The 15,423-nt window shown below is 45.1% G+C and overlaps 1 protein-coding gene across 1 annotated transcript in view; it reads right to left on the bottom strand.

The window, feature by feature from the left end:
• LOC138268283 (NACHT, LRR and PYD domains-containing protein 12-like) overlaps positions 1-9,565 on the bottom strand; it is a 953,091-nt gene extending 943,526 nt beyond the window's left edge. Inside the window, exon 1 of the mRNA XM_069217781.1 lies at positions 9,379-9,565. The gene's annotated coding sequence lies outside the window, so the exon portion shown is untranslated. The remainder of the gene's footprint in view (positions 1-9,378) is intronic.
• Between the last annotated feature and the right edge of the window lie 5,858 nt (positions 9,566-15,423).

Genomic DNA, 15,423 nt, shown 5'->3' with positions numbered 1-15,423 from the left:
ATTGCAGAACAGGAATAGTCCCAACACTTCAGGTCTGTTTGGAGAAAATGCAGAGAATAAAAACATTTGAGGATGCATATGCAAAGCTGGTAGGAGAGTTAAAGAGATTTTCTGCCATTTGACAGCATCTTGAGCCAATTGAGAATGAGATTTTTTTCACCCACTTTAAGTGCAACTGCATTACCTTGATGGCTATTCTGGTCCCTCGGTGGTGCTTGCATGTACAGACATAATTATCTACTTCACCCGTCTTGTGGGAGTTGTGTTCTAGGAAACCTAGCACGTATGCACTTTAGTATCATAGGTCGGAAGGGCAGTCAAAGCTGTATTTTCTTTTTGGCTTTACTGAAATATCAATTATATGGATATATATTTTTCTAAGTGACTTGTTTGAATGTTTGGCCTCCGTCTTCCAGAAGGGATGCATTATTTTTAGTTTTTAGCACAATTTCACCCTAATATCTTACTTAGAGTGGCTTTGAAAGTTCTTCATGTACTTTAAGATCTCACCTAGCTGAGTTCTGAGCTATATGGATAACTGATTAACAGGGATTGAACGCGGTGTCATTTTCGTGACTTATTACGATTGCACTGAGCTTTTAGTATGACTGCACTGAACGCAGGTTGGTTTCTAAATCTAGCTGCATTGCAGACATAATCTTAATCAAAATCATGTTCTTTTTTTTAATTTCTTTAAAAAAGTCCACAGAGGAATTTCTGGTCTGATACTACACCTCATTTTTAGGTTGAGCGTAAGTGTACGAACTAAAGTATACATTAGTATACCTACATCTGTGGATTAAAGCCACCCCCTGCTTCCCATTTGTTCGTTTCAGTCTCTCTTAAAAACCCTTGCTTGCTAGTGGACAATGGTGGGAGAGGCTTCAGTGGTCGCCAAGTGAGACATTAACCACAAATGGAAATTCTCCCAGCCTCCCTCCTTGGCTGAGTGGTGCCTGCGGGTTGACTGGTGTACCAAAAAGGAACAACTGATTTAGCAGGTAAGGGACTGGCTACAGAAACATGCCAATATTTGGGGCAAGGGATGGACATACAATGGGCTTGAAAACAGCAGATGATGGGGGCTGTATCTAAGATTGTACTGTGTATTGTCGTGTATGAGTGCTGCCAATATATTGGAGCCAAAAATGTTTTAAAGAAAATAATAAATGGCTTACCAATACATAAGAATATGTACTGGAAGACAAATGAACTGTCTGGAAAAGCCTCCCTTAATTGTTTCAGGAAATAGCAAAACAAATACATGGACATACATCTGGTAATAGATTAACACAGATGGGGAAATGAACTGTAAAGTTAAAGAAACCATGAATAAATGGTATGATGTATGGTCACATACAAAAGAGAGGCTGGTCACAGAAGTCAACAAGAAACAGGTGAGTGCTTAAACACAAGGTTCTGGACATTAGCTTTACCATGCACAGGCTTAAGTCTCAGTGCACATACTAGACTGACGTGTTAGATGGGCCAAATTAAAAAAGTCAAGATACCAGATTCCCTTACAGTTGGGACATTCAAGGTAGAGGTTATACACCCATAAGCATGAAGGGGACGTTCCTGTCCCAACGCCATCCAAGATATGTATATCTTCTGTCCGGTTTACTCCATGTAGTTACTCTCAGCTAAATGGTTAAAGTATACAATTAATGGGGGCAGGGTGGCTCTGTCTCATTTGGTCTGAGTCATGTATAGCATAATAAACCTATTGAAACCAGCTCCATTCAGTTGACAACAGCTTTTGCTGTAAGTCCTTTTCTAAAGTGAAAGAGTTTTTTGAACTGCAAAACTGAATTTTAGATCCCGTGTTACTAATGAAACAAGGTCGGGTTTTCATTCAGTATGGACAATCATCTCTGTCGTTATTTCATGGTTTAAAGTGATCTTCATCAAAATCTAAAATGTGTAACTTATGTGCAAATAAACGTTGCCATCGTTTTATATATTTTGGGGATTTTTTAAAGTATGTAGTGTACATGTATCAGTACTCTTAATACGGCAAAACGCCGTTACCTATTCTATATTTACTGAGCTTTTTTTATATCAAATTCAAAAATATATGATTTGCCATCTGAACCAGATAGCATAAAGTTACGCTTAATAAAGTGAATAATAAATGACTGAAGAGGGAATAAATGGGTACCACGTACATTAATCCATTCTATATTATTCCACTTTACAGAAAGACTACTTTTACGAGAGAAAGTTGCAAAGGCTTTAATTTGAAACCAACTTTATTGTAAATGTGCAATATCCAGTGGTGATGTACCAATGACCTCAGCATTGTGTAATTTGAATGAGAAGTCTTTGTAAAAACAAAGCCAATCAAAATAGATAATCTTTTTATACTGGTTTGTCTTAAAAGTGTAGATGGATAAAAGCACCAAGATATGATCAATGGAATTAGTCATGGATAGATCTGTAAGCATGTTCTTTGGGTCGGGGGGGTGGGGGGTGCAGAGGGCAAGTTGATTCTTTTTTGTACATGAAATCGGACTACAAAGCGTTTGGCAAAGAATCTAAAGGCAAGCCAGTGCAAAGTTTACACGAACATCTAAAAACCATAGTGATCACAGATCTATAATCAGACCTGCCAACTCAATTGGAAATTACACTGTGTGGCAAGGGAATGGGGCCTTGGAGAGGGCGGTGCACGGTGCTGAAAAGCACATTAAGTGACACTTGCCTAAGCACTGCCACGATTACATTAATTGATCACTCCTATAAAAGTACTCCGTGCAACCCTTTAGGACAACTGGGTTCTTAAAGCCATACCAGATGCAAGACACATCCCACACTGGGCTGACAAAAAAACAAGATAAAAATCCAGCCCACACAACTAACAAGAAAGGGAAATCAAAAATATAAAAACATGTATGTATATACAGGTAGCTCCCCCGATGGCCACCACCGCAATGGTTTTAGCAATTCGGCCCCAATTTACATGGTCACATAACATGAACTGTAAAAATCACCATGACATCTACATACTAACGAATTTAAGTCAAAGAAGTCACCTACAGCAAAAGAATGTGCCAATACCTACAACACACAACATGATTCTTGTAATGGAATTACCGATACCATGTGACACCATAGGTTACATTAGGAACTGTTGCCGACTTGCTAAACACCACCCTGGCCCCCGCATTTTAAAACAACACTGCTGCAACATCTTTAAGCCAACACCTTCACCGCTAAATGAGCCAGCACCATGGCCAGGGGGAAACGCAATATCAAGTGAAGATGCAAGGTTCTCACGAACACATTCAACTGAAGTGCTTCGAAATATATGAACCTCCAGTGCCAAGTGTGGCTCCATCACCTGAGAGCCCTCATGAAATTTTAGTAACCCACTGCCAAATGCTGCTAAAGACATAGTACGTCTTTCCACTACTTGTAACCAAGCACATAGAATGTCAGATAGGAAGATGCCCAACTTCATAAAAGAAACAACGCTCATCCTCCTACAAGAGGTAAGGTGCCTTGTTTGGAGTGCGTAGAGAACTGAAAATCCTCCAAAACACTTAGGCGGTCATTACGACCCTGGCGGTCAGAGACCGCCAGGGGTAATGTGGCGTCTGTACCGCCAACAGGCTGGCGGTACGGAGGCCCTTATTACGACCGCGGCGGTAGCGCCGCGGTCGCACCGCCGGGGCCGGCGGTTTACCGCCGTTTTAGCCCCAGCGGTGATAATCCGCCAGGGCAGCGCTGCAAGCAGCGCTGCCCTGGGGATTATGACCCCCCTACCGCCAGCCTGCTTCTGGCGTTTGCACCGCCAGGAAGAGTCTGGCGGTAAGGGGTGTCCTGGGGCCCTTGGGGGCCCCTGCACTGCCCATGCCACTGGCATGGGCAGTGCAGGGGCCCCCTAACAGGGCCCCGGACAGCTTTTCACTGTCTGCATAGCAGACAGTGAAAAGCGCGACGGGTGCAACTGCACCCGACGCATGGCCGCAACACCGCCGGCTCCATTAGGAGCCGGCTCCTATGTTGCGGCCCAGCGGGAATGTCATAATGGGGGCCGCGTGAGTGCGCCCGCATTGGCGGCCGCACGGCGGTAGCCGCCCGCCAAGGTCGTAATGACCCCCTTAATATGGAGTAAAATCCAATCACCAGAGGAAAGGTGTTGTAGAGAAAATTCAGCTGGTGAGTTCAACTCCATATTTACAGTTTCCACTATAACCTGGAGGATTTTTAGTTCTGTTCAAAACCTAAATTAGGCTGTAAACCGCTTTGTGAAGTTGCTTTACCTTTCAGGTGAAAAACATAGAGCGCTCTAGAAAGCCAAATAGGATGCATGGTGGAAGTGATTCTGTGCCCTACCAAAACATTGATGCATGGTAGCTTAAGATCAAATACTATCTACTAAAACTACCTGTCAAAAGATGTCTAACAGAGACAACTGGGATTATAGGCTCCAAAACCTTATCACAGTTGATCAGAGGCATGCAGGAATAAACTGATTTATCGGCATAACTGACTCAGACTAAAACATTAAATACTCAGAAATGTGTGAGATATGTGTTTTGGGGCAGGCATTAGAGCTTGAGTACAGGTGAACAGAGGGATGGGGCAGATGGTGTAAATTTCGCTGTTTACCTACTACAGACTAGTCCCTGTTAAAAGTCAGCATGCCACACACATGTGGAATCATTGTAGAAAGGAGCGCCACATAACCTTCCACTGCATTGGTTCCAAGAGGGACCATTTCACATCAATGTTTACCATTTAGCCATTCTGCAAGTAAGCGTTTTTTTTTTCACAATTTCATTGGGACTATTTCATTGTTTCTTTAGATTTTGGCTTTAACCTTACCCCATTCTAATAAAAAAAATCTAACTTCTAAAAACCATAACCCTTTTACCCTAAAACTGTTACCCCTAACTCCTTAACTTTACATCCTTAAATTATTTTCCTTTTGTTCCGTCAACCATAATTTCTTAATCATGCACTTACCACTATAACTCTACATCCCTAATCTCTTACCCCATAATCTAAGGGCCGTATGTACGGAAATAATCTAAGGGCCGTATGTACGGACACATTTTCCCATTGACACAGAATGGGAAAAACCATTTGATACATCTGGCCCTAAATCTCTTACCATAGTCCCTAATTAATTTTGTCCTTGAACCCCTTACCCTCTTAGCCTTAACCTTACCCTCAATCCCTTATCATGACACACATAATCTGTTAACTTCTTTTCCCCTTAACTGTATTCTCTTACCCCTAAACTCCTTAACTTTAACCCTTGTAACCTTACCCATAAACCCTTACGTTTGCATCCTTAATTGCTTATCCCCTTTGCCCCTTACCCATAACCCATACCCTTACACCTTACCCGTAAGGTTACCTTCACATCCTTAACCAATATGTCTAACCTGTATCATCTTACTTCTAATGACTTATCCCCTCACCTTTACACCCTAAAGCCCATAACTTTACTTCTTTACTTTACCCCTGACCATTACCCTCTTACCCTTGCTCCCTTAACTCCCTTGCCCTTAACCCCATATCTTACTCGCTTACCTTTCTGCCAGTATGTCAGCCCCTCAAACTAATTCCTTTACACTTATCTGTCTCCTTAAACTCTTACCTTCACTCCTACTCTATGAACTCTTATACTTATCACCTTACCTTATTTTCTTGGCCCGTTATTCCTCTGCCCCTTAACTTTAGCACCGTTATTCCTCTGCCCCTTAACTTTAGCACTGTGCTCCTACATTTAAACTTCTATCCTTAACCACTTACCTTTAATCCTTCACCCTTAACCTCTTATCCTAAACCCTTCCTCATCCTAAAAATATTATCCATATTATAATATATGCAATTCTGCAACCCATGTATAAACAGCAGTTTCTCATTTCTTTATAACTGTCAACTTGTGACACACTGAGTCACCGATTATAAAGCGAAGACATCAGAACTCGACTATTCCAAGTTATTACAGTTTAGTTCTGATGAGACAGTGCGTGCTGGCAGCAGCCAGGTGAAAGTTAGATCAGATCACTGAGCATACCTGAAGCAGCTGTTTAAAGCAACAAACATTTAATGTTGCTTTTCTTTCTCCTGCGTATGTTAATAGCTTACAATGACAAGCACTGAGAATATGTTTAATCTTTGCACTCCTTAAAAAGAGAAAAGCTAGAATCTTTCTGCATGTTTCTACACATTCTGAGCTACTGCAGCTTTTTTTTTTTTTTAATAAAAACTAACTTTTTTTCAATACAAACTTTGTTTTTCAAACATATCTTGACATTTCAATACAGACATTTTGCACAATTAGGAAAATCTACAGGCATAAAACACTAGTCATGTCCTACTGCGGTAGCGAAAGCATCCTGCTACAGCTGTACAAGGAGAAGTTGCATTTAGGTTATACTGTCCAGACTCTCTGTTTCCAAGACATGAGTCTGTCCTACCCTACAATTACCACCATAAAACACCTATCCCTCTCTCTTGAACATCTCTCTACACATATATTCTCGTCCGAACATGTGACTATAGGACCTGGTGGTATGCAGCAGAGCCATTAATATCCCTGAATGTCGTGGTACTTGAAGAATATTGCAATATTGTGTAAATAAGAACTAACTTGTATTGAACTGTTTGTAATATGTGTTTGCATCAAATATCTACCAGGGTTTTGAGGTATTTCATTTTGCACTAGAGGTCTTATTTTATTCTTTATGTTTGCAGATATGCTCGCTCTTTCATATGAAAGAACTATACACCAAGGTTTTAAGTGGTTTGTGGGAAAGGTGATGGTGTGACCATGTATTATAGCCGATAAAAGTACAACCTGGCATATATGAGAAGGATAAAAGTCACCTCAGAGTTCTTTCACCTTATAAAGGATCTCGACCTTCGGCCTTATTTCTTTATATTGTTATGGAACAATGTACAGCAGAGGAAGAGTTTGGGCCTGATTTAGAACTCAGTGGACAGGTTACTCCATCATAACGGTGACTGATATGCCGTCCGCCTAAATCTAAATCTCATAGGATAGAATAGGATTTAGATTTCGGCAGACAGGTGACCCAAGTAACCGGTCCACCAACATCTAAATCAGGTCCTTTATCCCTTATATATTGGTTATGTATTTTTGTATTATATTACTTACAATGAAATGGCAAATGATGAGATGGTATATGATGAAATTGTAGTACATGAGGAAAAGTCCATGAAGAAATGGCATGCCGATTAAATGAATGTAAAAAAATGACATGATCCCCCTTAGAGTCACCTGTGGACCTTCTGCACAGGACACTTTTAACTGAGCTAGGTTATGTTACTTCGATGTAAATCGGACTAGCCTATAACCATGACTCTCTCTCTTCTCCTCCACCTGCAGTTGTGTCAATACGTCCTAAAGGAATGTGCATGACTGACCAGTACTTGCTACTTCTGGATGCCATGGATTTGGAAGACAGGAAGGTAGGTTCAGGCTACTGCTTCCCTGTCTCACATAATTTGTCTCTGACTGTGCCAGACCCACAAAGCCATGGCAGCTGTGACAGACTTTAGTAATGAGCAAGCTCTCTAGGTCTGTCGTAGAATGATCTGGGTGTTGCTCCAGTATATTGTTGCTCACTTGTATGTAAACAGGTTTCATCATGTTCCACCAACAATATGCACCAAGGACCAAGAACGGATGATTATCCCTCTTCCGCTGTATATCACTCACCATGTGAACTCACTTTTTTAGGCCAAATATGTCAACTGAGACATTCCACTTTTTCCTCCATTAAGGTCTCATGAAGCCAAGCACATTGTTACCATTCAAGCCCAATTTGTCACAGGACATTGCAATCTAGTGGGAGAGAGAGCAATGCTACTGGCTAGGATCCTGGCTTGGGAAGGTGTGGGATGCAGGTCGGATTGAGCAGAATGACATGCTAGGGTAGCCCATTAAAAAGGCTGATGGTGCCACGGTTGGCTGTGAATGGGCAAAAACCCAAAACGATCTTGGCCACGTTGAAGGAAATAAGTGATGACCTCAGGGCTCAGGAATTTGCTGGGACATGTTCCACAGTTAGTGTTATTGAATGCACAAGTAATCACCAACTGATTGGTGTATGTGTCTTGTCCTTCCAGTGCTACTGAATCAAAGGTCAGGGCACTATGCCTTTACACACCAAGCAGTCTGCTTCGGTTGCCAGTATCCCCCACACATGTGGCTGTTTATCATTGTTCATCTAAGCAGTGCTGCCTATCACAGCTAGCAGTATACCTGACATCCCCACGCAGGCTGATGTGTGAGTGGAACCAGGGATGAGACTGTGAAGTGTTGGCTACTTGGGATAAGGCAAGCCAAGGAGGGGTGCCTGGTGGCTGTAACCAGGATACTCAAAAGAGTTCCCAGGACTCCTATTGTTCCAGTGAAATGTTACAGGGCCTTCCAAGAAGTCCCCCAGTGCCTGCAGGTTGATGAACACAACGCAATGCGTACAACGTGTAGGCGCTGCAGAATTGTGTCCTATGTCACACAATGACACAAGGACAAATTCAGCCTATTACCACTGATCATCCGGATCCCACGTCCGGCCCAGAAACAGGTGCCAGAACCGGGATCAGTCGCGATCCCCCTACTTTTCAGCACTAAAATAACCCACTATCTGTTGCGTAATCTTCAGATTTTAACAGAAATTAATGTTTTTTTCTAGCTCATCAGCTGCATGTACTTACTACCTATTGATTTTTTGCACATTTCAAGTGAATTGTAAAGAAGACCCACATTTGTGCCTAGAACTGATGTAAGTTTTCACGGGGAGCTTTTAGATCAATACTCCTACCAAAGGGTAAGGTTTGCCCCGCGCTCCCCAAAAGTATCGCAATATTTCCTACAAAACGTTGAAAGTTAAGCCAGTTTAAGTTCAAATTGTGCTTAAGTGCAACTCTGGCCTGTGTGTTTTTCTAAAAGGTTCGCAGGGGGGTCCTTGCGGAATTCACTAGAAGTTGGGCTCGCTTGCTTCACTCCATGCGTGTATCGTATGCCATTTACACCCGTGCATATTCACAGTTCACCAGGCACCATTGCTTAGGACTTTACTGTATGCTGTTCATTAGCAGCAAATTAATGTATTTCCGAGAACGTCGATAGCATCATAAAACAAAGGTGTTGGTAACATTTAAAAATCTCCTGCCGGAGCTTGCACAATGCTATATGGAAAACATGATAAGGAGAAAGGTCACAACAAACTACTTTCACTTTCTCTTTCACAGAAACAAGATGTATACTGATGAGGCTGTTGGTTTACCTGGGGCGTTCGAACCAGCTAGCGCTGTAAAATCATACTTTTTAGTAACCTGCTCAGTACAGACCACCGTATTCTGATTATGTTGTAAATGGTTTCTTACCTCACGGTCCCTCTGCTTGTCACCTTCCAACTTCGTAGCAATGAGGAAACAGAAGGAACAGAAGCAAAGCTCCGTGTGAGAGCGGAAAGTCACGGAGCGGCCCAGGGCAAACTCCACCCAGCCAGTGAAGCAGACCGGTGTACTGCCTCTTGACGCTCCCTACACCTGCAGAGCCTGTTATTGCCCACGTGGGGGACGTACAGCACTTTAGGCTCGGGACACTTTCAACCTGAACGTCAGAACCACGTTATAACGTTAATTGCCACACCTGAACGGAACACTGGGGTTTAAATCTCACAATCATCCAATAATGTTTGCTAGTGAAAAATAATTTTAGATAAACACACATTAACGCAGGTGTCTCTAACACTTCATCGCGAGCTACCAGTAGCTCCCAGACACATTCAGAGTAGCTCACAACCTTGATTTCATTTTTAAATAAACACAAGGTCCCACATTAATTTTAAAGTTGAGGGAAACCTGTGTTTGTTTATTATATTATTCTCAGGCTGCAGATAGCAGGGCCTGATAAATTAGCAGTCCTTAGTCCGAAACAAGACCCAGACTTAAGACAGGGACACAGAGTTAAAATGAAGCACAAAGGTATTTAGCTCCTAAATTAAAGTCCTTGTCAACTCAATCTTGAAGCTGTGAACAAAATAATGTTTCTGAATGCTTTTAAATAGGAGAAAATTAAAATGAAAAGTTGCCTCGATGATTATGTTAGCTCTTCGTTTTAAGACACCTTGCCATAAGTATAACTGAAAATACAATAATTTTTTTAAATGAAAGAAATTTAATGTGCAGAAAAATGTTCCATATTATATTTTTGAGGAACATTTTTCTGCATTTTAAATTTCTCCTGTTTAAAAAAAAATTATTGCGACACAGGCTCTGTCACCCATACAAATAAATGCCATTCATATGCACTCATGTTCATATCAATCAATCAATCAGTTTTTGTAACGCGTGGCTACTTACTCGTGAGGGTCTCAAGGCGCTGTGGGGGGGAGCCTTATTCAAAAAGCACGTCTTGAGGTTCTTCCTGAAGATGGTGAGCTATGGACTTTGTCTGAGGTATAGGGGTAGGTTGCTCCAGCTCTTTGCTGCAATGTAGGTGAAGGATCGTCCTCCAATGCTGGTTTTTCCAATGCGATAGATAATGCCCAGAGCCTGTTGAGTGGAGCGGAGAGATCTGGCAGGGGTGTGGAAGGAGACGGGGTGGTTTACGTAGGCCAGTCTGACATTATGTACGGCTTTGTACGTGTGGGTGAGTAGCTTGAAGGTGATTCGTTTTTCTGTCGGGAGTTAGTGGAGTGTCCTCAGGTGTGCGAGACATGTTCTTGGGATGGGAGGTTAAGGACAAATCTGGCGTCAGCGTTCTTGATGAGTTGCAGCTTTTTGATGTTTCTCTTCATGGTGCTGGCATAGAAAGCGTTGCTGTTGTCAAGCTTCCTTGTGACTAAGGCGTAGGTGACTGTCCTGCGGCAGCCTGCTGGGATCCATTAGAAAATTTTGCAGAGTTTGCAGAGGGTGTGCCAGCAGAAGGAGGTGACTGAGTTTACCTGTCTGGTCATAGATAGGGAGGAGTCAAGGATGATACCTAGGTTGCAGGCGTGCTCAGTTGGTGAAGACGGGGTGCTGAGAGATGTGGGCCACCAGGAGTCGACCCATGCTGAGGTGGCATTTCTGAAAATGATGAGCTCTGTCTTGTCAGAGTTGAGCTTGAGGCAGCTTTCTCTCATTCAGGTGGCGACTGCTTCCATTCCTGAGTGAAAGTTCCTTTTAGTCGTGTCTAGGTCTTCGGTGAGGGAACTGATGAGTTGTGTATCATCGGCGTATGATATGATCTCCATTCCGTGGCGTCTGATGATGGCTGCGAGTGGGGTCATGTATATGTTGAAAAGAGTTGGACACTGAGAGGATCCTTGTGGATGTCTGCAGCTGACTCCTGTGGGTTTAGATGTGTAGGGAGGGAGCCTGACCCTCTGAGTCCTTCTGGAGAGGAAGGAGTGGATCAGTTTCAGGGCTGTTCAAGAGATTCCTAAGTCATGGAGTCTGGTGCATAGTGTGCTGTGGGAGACCGTGTCAAAGGCCGCTGAGAGGTCGAGGAGTATGAGTGCTGCGGTGTGGTTGCGGGCTAGAAGTGATTGGATGTGTCAGTGGCTGCAAGAAGATCTATCTCCGTGCTGTGGTTGCTGCAGAACCCGGACTGGGAGCTGTCCAGAGAGGCGATGATTTCGATGAAATTTCATAGTTGTGTGTTGATGGCTTTCTCCAGTACTTTGACCGGGTCGGGTAGCAGCGAGGTGGGCCGGAAGTTCTTTAGTTCTGATGGGTCAGCCAAGGGTTTCTTCAGGAGGGGACATACTTTGGCAGGTTTCCAGTCCTCAAGAAAGGTGCCAGTATTGATGGAGCGGTTTAACATGTCCCGGAGCTAGGGAGAATGGATGTGCTGGCTCTGACGTAGATGTGGTGAATGAAAGGGTCCATGTGGGCTCCGGAGTGGGTGCTGTTCATGATGATGTTCATACATCCCCCAAAAACCACACTCTCACTGACATGATAGCCTCTAATAGTGCCCCAAGTCAAACAATTTTGTTCAAACAATAGAATCTGTCTCTTTGGACATTAGACTTAAAATCAATGAAGCTGGGTGTGGTGTAGGAGGCTGGACTGGCTTGTAGTGAGTACCAAGGGGTACTTGCACCTTGCACCAGGCCCAGTTATCCCTTATTAGTGTATAGGGTGTCTAGCAGCTTAGGCTGATAGATAATGGTAGCTTAGCAGAGCAGCTTAGGCTGAACTAGGAGACGTGTGAAGCTACTACAGTACCGCCTAGTGTCATATGCACAATATCATAAGAAAACACAATACACAGTTATACTAAAAATAAAGAAATATGCCAAAGTATCTTAGAGTGTACCCTCAGTGAGAGGATAGGAAATATACACAAGATATATATACACAATAGCAAAAATATGCAGTATAGTCTTAGAAAACAGTGCAAACAATGTATAGTTACAATAGGATGCAATGGGGAAACATAGGGATAGGGGCAACACAAACCATATGCTCCAAAAGTGGAATGCGAACCACGAATGGACCCCAAACCTATGTGACCTTGTAGAGGGTCGCTGGGACTATTAGAAAATAGTGAGAGTTAGCAAAATAACCCTCCCCAAGACCCTGAAAAGTGAGTGCAAAGTGCACTAAAGTTCCCCTAAGGACAAAGTAGTCGTGTTAGAGGAATAATGCAGGAAAGACACAAACCAGCAATGCAACAACTGTGGATGTCCAATCTAGGGTACCTGTGGAACAAGGGGACCAAGTCCAAAAGTCACAAGCAAGTCGGAGATGGGCAGATGCCCAGGAAATGCCAGCTGCGGGTGCAAAGAAGCTTCTACTGGACAGAAGAAGCTGAGGTTTCTGCAGGAACGAAAAGGGCTAGAGACTTCCCCTTTGGTGGACGGATCCCTCTCGCCGTGGAGAGTCGTGCAGAAGTGTTTTCCCGCCGAAAGGACGCCAACAAGCCTTGCTAGGCGCAAATCGTGCGTTTGGCGTTTTTTGGACGCTGCTGGGGCCCAAGAGGGACCAGGAGGTCGCAAATTGGACCTGAAGAGAGAGGGGACGTCGAGCAAGACAAAGAGCCCTCACTGAAGCAGGTAGCACCCGGAGAAGTGCCAGAAACAGGCACTACGAGGATGCATGAAATGGTGCTCGCCGAAGTTGCACAAAGGAGTCCCACGTCGCCGGAGACCAACTTAGAAAGTCGTGCAATGCAGGTTAGAGTGCCGTGGGCCCAGGCTTGGCTGTGCACAAAGGATTTCTGCCGGAAGTGCACAGGGGCCGGAGTAGCTGCAAAGTCGTGGTTCCCAGCAATGCAGCCCAGCGAGGTGAGGCAAGGACTTACCTCCACCACACTTGGACTGAAGAGTCACTGGACTGTGGGGGTCACTTGGACAGAGTCGCTGGATTCGAGGGACCTCGCTCGTCGTGCTGAGAGGAGACCCAAGGGACCGGTAATGCAGCTTTTTGGTGCCTGCGGTTGCAGGGGGAAGATTCCGTCGACCCACGGGAGATTTCTTCGGAGCTTCTGGTGCAGAGAGGAGGCAGGCTACCCCCACAGCGTGCACAAGCAGGAAAACAGTTGAGAAGGCGGCAGGATCAGCGTTACAGAGTTGCAGTAGTCGTCTTTGCTACTATGTTGCAGGTTTGCAGGCTTCCAGCGCGGTCAGCAGTCGTTTCCTTATCAGAAGGTGAAGAGGGAGATGCAGAGGAACTCGGATGAGCTCTTGCATTCGTTATCTGAAGTTTCCCCAGAGACAGAGACCTTAAATAGCCAGAAAAGAGGGTTTGGCTACCTAGGAGAGAGGATAGGCTACTAACACCTGAAGGAGCCTATCAGCAGGAGTCTCTGACGTCACCTGGTGGCACTGGCCACTCAGAGCAGTCCAGTGTGCCAGCAGCACCTCTGTTTCCAAGATGGCAGAGGTCTGGAGCACACTGGAGGAGCTCTGGACACCTCCCAGGGGAGGTGCAGGTCAGGGGAGTGGTCACTCCCCTTTCCTTTGTCCAGTTTCGCGCCAGAGCAGGGGCTAAGGGGTCCCTGAACCGGTGTAGACTGGCTTATGCAGAATTGGGCACATCTGTGCCCAACAAAGCATTTCCAGAGGCTGGGGGAGGCTACTCCTCCCCTGCCTTCACACCATTTTCCAAAGGGAGAGGGTGTCACACCCTCTCTCAGAGGAAGTTCTTTGTTCTGCCATCCTGGGACAAGCCTGGCTTGACCCCAGGAGGGCAGATGCCTGTCTGAGGGGTTGGCAGCAGCAGCAGCTGCAGTGAAACCCCAGGAAGGGCAGTTTGGCAGTACCAGGGTCTGTGCTACAGACCACTGGGATCATGGAATTGTACCAACAATGCCAGGATGGCATAGAGGGGGCAATTCCATGATCATAGACATGTTACATGGCCATATTCGGAGTTACCATTGTGAAGCTACATATAGGTAGTGACCTATATGTAGTGCACGCGTGTAATGGTGTCCCCGCAGTCACAAAGTTCAGGGAATTGGCTCTGAACAATGTGGGGGCACCTTGGCTAGTGCCAGGGTGCCCTCACACTAAGTAACTTTGCACCCAACCTTTACCAGGTAAAGGTTAGACATATAGGTGACTTATAAGTTACTTAAGTGCAGTGTAAAATGGCTGTGAAATAACGTGGAAGTTATTTCACTCAGGCTGCAGTGGCAGGCCTGTGTAAGAATTGTCAGAGCTCCCTATGGGTGGCAAAAGAAATGCTGCAGCCCATAGGGATCTCCTGGAACCCCAATACCCTGGGTACCTCAGTACCATATACTAGGGAATTATAAGGGTGTTCCAGTAAGCCAATGTAAATTGGTAAAATTGGTCACTAGCCTGTTAGTGACAATTTGAAAGTAATGAGAGAGCATAACCACTGAGGTTCTGGTTAGCAGAGCCTCAGTGAGACAGTTAGGCACCACACAGGGAACATATACATGCACACCTATGAGCACTGGGGCCCTGTGTGACAGGGTCCCAGTGACACATACATATAGGCCACAAACCTATGAGCACTGGGGTCCTGACCAGCAGGATCCCAGTGACACATAACAAACATACTGAAAACATAGGGCCTCATTATGACCCTGGCGGGCGGCGGAGGCCGCCCGCCAGGATCCCGCCCTCCAAATTACCGCGCCGCGGTCAAAAGACCGCGGCGGGTATTACGAGTTTTCCCCTGGGCTGGCGGGCGGTTCCAGTAAAACCGCCCGCCAGCCCAGGGGAAAACGACCTTCCCACGAGGATGCCGGCTCGTAATCGAGCCGGCGGAGTGGGAAGGTGCGACGGGTGCAGTGGCACCCGTCGCGTATTTCAGTGTCTGCAAGGCAGACACTGAAATACTTTTCGGGGCCCTCTTACGGGGGCCCCTGCCGTGCCCATGCCATTGGCATGGGCACGGCAGGGGCCCCCAGGGGCCCCGCGACCCCCCCTACCGCCATCCTGTTCATGGCGGCTTTCCCGC

This window comes from Pleurodeles waltl, chromosome 12 (genome assembly GCF_031143425.1).
Source record: "Pleurodeles waltl isolate 20211129_DDA chromosome 12, aPleWal1.hap1.20221129, whole genome shotgun sequence".
Classification (NCBI taxonomy): Eukaryota; Metazoa; Chordata; class Amphibia; order Caudata; family Salamandridae; genus Pleurodeles; species Pleurodeles waltl.
This window is presented reverse-complemented; position numbering and strand designations above follow the sequence as displayed.